Raw genomic sequence first — 5,780 nt, 5'->3', positions numbered from 1 at the left:
CTCCCATGGCTGAATTTTACAAGAAGAAACCATGTCTAGGGTTTTTCAAGCTTCTAAGCTCGATTGTAAGTCTATTCTAGCCACGTTTTTAATGATTTTTATGTTTTTGAAATCATTGAAACATGATCTATCTATTTCTACCACTAATTTAAGACATAATCAAAGTATAAAATTTTACCCATGATGGATATTTGTATATTTTGATGTTTAATGGTAGAAAATGCATGTTAGTTGTTTGATAAACGACTTTTGCTAAGTGATTTTCGATGAAAATGCCTAAAAAGGACTTATTTGTAAAAATTTGTAAAATGGGTGTTAAAATGCAAATAAAAGAAAAAAAGTGGGCTGCTATAAGCATGTATAAGGTTCGACTAGGCATGGGTATTGAAGAAATTGAGTACATTTCATTTTACGAGCCTAGGGATAAAATGTAAAAATGTAATTTCTGCCACAATGTGATTTTTGGGCTGATTTGAATAGTATGATGATTAAATAAGTTAAATGTGATATTATAAATCAAGAAAAATGAGATTCAAAACTAGAACGGGGGAAAAACGAGTATTTGACTGTTAAGCCCTTTTTGCCCTTTTTATGCCGAGGTAAGTTCGTATGTTTAATAAGCATTAAATTATATATGTATAAATGCTTAATTGATATAATTGTGGTAAATGCTATATTATTGAAATGAAAGGTGAATGCTATTGATTATGATACTACGAAAATGACCGATAGAGTTTCAATATAGCGAAAGTCCTTATTGAACCTTAGGAATAGATAGGATACAGATGTCATAATTGTGGCAAATGCTATATTATTGAAATGAAATGTGAATGCTATTGAGTATGATACTACGTAAATGATCGATAGAGTTTTGTTACAAGGAAAGTCTTGGTTGAACCGTAAGAATAGATAGGATACAAATGTCATGACATTAGGGTTACTGAGATAACATGTAAAACCATATCTGGAATATGACATCGATATGAGACTTTGTGTAAGACCATAGCTGGACTATTGGCATCGATACGAGATTACATGTAAGACCATATCTGGGATATGGCATTGGTACGGTATTGTGAGTATGAGATTCCTGAGTTTCCTTTAATATTCCAAGTGGTTCAATGGGTAATTTAATGGGTATGTCAAAGAAGAGAAAGAGCATGTAAGTATTACGAATTTGTACTGGCATGCTCATAAAGTTTATAAGCAAGAGAAGAGAAAATAGGAAAATTCAACACTTAGGAAAAACCGAAACTAGGTGTAACAACACCAAAACTCGAAATTGGCACAAAGAAAAATAACCCAAAACGCTCTTAAAATGACAAAATACACACAAAAGAGACCCCTAGCTGAATTTGCACACACAAGCTTCCCCAATCGGCTACAACTCTCTAAGTTTTGAATTCCTTGATTTCCTCCTCCTAATTCTCCTTCATATCACCTAACTACCAACCACATCCCCTAATTCTCTCCTCATTAACCAATTCAAACCTCATCCAACAGAGTTTCAGTCAAACTACACCTCTCTCACCACAAAGAAATAAAATAAATATCCCTTTGCATTCGATGGGATTTGAACCCAAGCTCTCACAATAACCATGTCACGTCACCACCACTAGACCATAAGCTCACTTGTGACATAAATCTTCCACATTTATTTATAAAGCTCATGTGCCAGAATCCAGATTCTTTTAAGAGAAAAATAAAAAATTCTGCAAAAGCCAGAGTTTAAACCCAGGACTTCCCAGACACTTCCAAACACACCCAAATCACCTAGCCATTAAAGTAAACATGGAATTTATGCCAAATCATGCAAAATTACAGACACTATATTTTTAGGTCGTTACAACTCTACCCTCTAAAAGAAATTTCAGCCTCAAAATTTACCTGGTCAGAATAAGTGAGGGTATTGTTGTTGCATTGCCTCATCTGGGTCCCACGTAGCTTCTTCTGAACCGTAATTACTAACGGCAAGTAGTCCTCCCAACTGCCTCGAAAATCTATCAAGCAACTCCTTAACATGTCCTCCAGTATCTGAATCACCCTCTTTGACTGACCATCTATCTGAGGATGGAACACAGTACTGAAATCCAACCTTGTACCCAAAGCCTCGTGTAACTTCTTCTAGAATCGAGACGTGAAATGAGGAACTCTATCAGATATTATAGAAATCGGTACCCCATGCAGTCTTACAATCTCAGAAATGTACAGTTTAGCCAACTTCTACAAAGAGTAATCAGTACGAACCGGTATGAAATGGGTGGACATGGTCAACCGATCCACGATGACCCATACTGAATCCTTCTTAGTAGGCGTTAGGGCAGCCCACTAACAAAGTCCATAGTCACTCTCTCCCATTTCCAAAGCGGAAGTTTAACCGGCTGAAGCAACCCTGAAGGTAACTGATGTTTAGCCTTAACCTGCTGGCAAGTTAGACATTTACCCAGCCACTAATACAACTCACGAAGGTCTTAGTACATCTTATTTCCACCAGAATGCATAGCATAAGTAGTACTATGTGCCTCTCGCAGTATAGGCTGCTTCAAATCAGTATCCTTCAGTACACAGACTCTCCCACGGAAACAAAGCACCCCTTCACTATTCAATCCAAAATCTGACGTGTTACCACTCTCAATCTGTCAGAATCGAGGACCCAGTAACTCATCCTCCAACTGTTTACCCTTAATCTGCTTAATTCATGTCGGTTTAACTTGGAGCTCGGCTAATAAGCTACCGTCATCAAATAAACTAAGGCGAGCAAACATCACCCTCAGATCAGTCATAGCCTTACGGCTCAGTGTGTCAGCCACCACATTAGCCTTCCCAGAATGGTATTCGATCGTGCAGTCATAGTCTTTAAGCAGCTCAATCCATCTACGCTGCTAAGATTTAGCTCATTCTTAGTGAGGAGATACTTGAGGCTCTTATGATCGGTGTAAATGATAAACTTCTCACCGTACAGGTAATGCCTCCAAATCTTCAGTGCGAATACCACCGTAGCCAACTCCAAATCATGCATCGGATAATTCGCCTTATGAGTCTTAAGCTGACGGGACGCATATGCAACCATCTTACCTACTTGCATCAACACACACCCTAACCAAACATGTGATGCATCATTGTAAACAGTGAACTCTTTCCCAGACTCTGGCTGTATCAAGATAGGGGCCTCAGTCAGAACTTTCTTAAGCTTCTCAAAACTCTCTTGCTGTGCATCAGTCCAGTTAAACGGCACACCCTTATGCAACAATTTAGTCAGAGGTGCAACAATAAATGAAAACCCCTCAAAAACTTGTCAATAATACCCTACCGGCCCCAGAAAACTACGAATCTCTGATACAGTCTTAGGCGGCTTCCAATCCAGGACAGTTTCAATTTTTCAAGGATCAACCCTAATCCCTTCAGTAGATACCACATGGCCCAAAAATGTTACCTCTCGTAACCAGAATTCACACTTACTGAACTTGGCGTAGTGTTGTTTCTCCCTTAGAATTTGCAGAACAACTCAGAGATGTGTATCATGGTCATCTTTAGTCCTCGAATACACTCGAATTTCATTAATAAAAACCACTACGAACTGATCCAGATAGACTTAGACCACTCGGTTCATCAGATCCATAAAAGCCGCTGGTGCATTCGTCAGTCTAAATGACATCACCAGGAACTCGTAATGACCAAAACGAGTCCTAAATGCTGCCTTATAAACATCAGTATCTTTAACCCTCAGTTGATGGTACCCCGATCGGAGATCAATCTTATAAAAAACCGAAGCTCCATAGAATTAGTCGAACAGATCATCAATCCTTGGTAGGGGGTACTTATTCTTAACGGTCAATTTATTCAATTATCAGTAATTGATGCACATACGCAAGGATCCATCCTTCTTTTTCACAAGCAATACCAGTGCTCACCATAGAGACACACTAAGTCGGATGAACCCTCGATCTAACAACTCTTGAATCTGAGCTTTAAGCTACACAAGCTCCTTCGGTGCCATTCTATAAGGGGCAATGGACATCGGAGCTGTACCAAGAAGGAGCTCAATCCCAAACTCAACTTCACGGTTTGGAGGTGACCTGGTAATTCATCAAAAAAACATTTGGAAAATCTTTAACTGTTTTGATATCTTTAACAGAAGAGACCTCAGAATCTGAAACACTGATGTAAGCTAAATACGCCTCACAACCCTTACGAACAAACTTCTCGGCCTTTAATGCAGAAATCACATTTGACAAATAATTCTACTGCTCCCCAATTACAACTACCTAGTCATCCTTTGCAGGTCTTAGTACCATCTAATTCGTAGCACAATCCAAGCTCACTCAATGTTTAACTAGCCAGTCCGTTCCCTGAATTAATTCAAATTCTCCAAAAGGAAGTTCCATCAAATCCACCAAAAAGATAACTCCTTGAGCCTCTAAAGGCACATCTCTAAACAGTTTATCTACCCTTACAGACTGTCTCAATGGACTCAACACAGTAACCTCACTTACAGTACTCTCAACCAAGATATCCAAAGTCTCAGACACATTAAAAGCTATATAGGAATGAGTAGATCCTATATTTATCAGTGCAGTATAAGGTACATTATAGATAAAGAACGTACCCGTGATAACGTCTGGGCAACTCCATCCTCTCAACGACTTGAAGCATAAACCAGGGTTGGCTGCCTCACCTCAATATGACCAGCACCTCTACCCGATGCCCTCTGACCACGGCGCATACCATTACCACATCTAGCCTGACCACAGCCTCTCGATGGCTTCTAAACACCTCTCAGTGGTAGTACAACACCCAACCCTGTAGCTTGCATCTGCTCGGGCCTCCGTGGACAATCTCTGATACGGTGTTCCATTGATCTGCACCTCAAACACGCCCCAATCTTTTTCCAGCACTCGTTTTGATGGCGTCTCCCACAATCCGCACAAGGCTACGGCCCAGAAGCAGCAACAGGGGCCCCAACTCTGACTAGCCCATCAACTCTGGCCTTTATCTTAGGCATCAGAAAAGAACTTGAGGGCTCTAAATCCCTCTTGTTCCTAACTCTCTCCTTCTTACAGTCCTAGCACTCAGCGCACTTCACATCCTTGGTGATCTTCGCCTTATCCACTAAAGCAGTAAAATCTCGCTCCCTCTGTGAAGCTACCAAGACCCTTAAACCATCCCTAAGGCTGTCCTCGAATCATACACAACGCTCATATTCAGTTGCCACCATCCCACGCGCATAGCGACTAAGTCGCAAAAATTCAGCCTCATATTCAGCCACTAATTTATCCCTTTGTGTCAAATTTAGAAACTCCCTTCTCCAGGAATCAACATAACTAGCACCTACATATTTTCCTTGGAAAGCGGTCTTGAAGAATTCCCAAGTCAGCCGGTCAGACTGAGTGCCCTCTTTAACTGTAAGTCGCCACTGGTAAGCTTCATCTCGCAGCAATGACATTGCACCCTTTAGTTTCTTCTCGAGGGTGTAGTCAATATCATCCATGATCCTTTCCATGGCCTCAATCCAATACTCAGTCACAATAGGGGCAACTCTAGCAATACCCCTGAAAATCTCAACTCTATTAGACCAGAGTCGTTCCTAACTAGCCCACAGCCTATAGTACCAGTATTGGGCCTAGTGACCCTTTCTAGAATCCATAACATAGTTTGGCACAGTGCGTCGACCCCAGCCACACGATCATGAGACCCAGTTTTAGTCCCAGGTGAAGTCGGTGCCTCGCCAGCTTCAACATTAGGCATGTAGCCAAATGATAAAGATCCAGCCCGAGTACCTC

The sequence above is a fragment of the Gossypium arboreum genome, chromosome 3 (genome assembly GCF_025698485.1).
Source record: "Gossypium arboreum isolate Shixiya-1 chromosome 3, ASM2569848v2, whole genome shotgun sequence".
In the NCBI taxonomy this organism is placed as follows: Eukaryota; Viridiplantae; Streptophyta; class Magnoliopsida; order Malvales; family Malvaceae; genus Gossypium; species Gossypium arboreum.
This window is presented reverse-complemented; position numbering follows the sequence as displayed.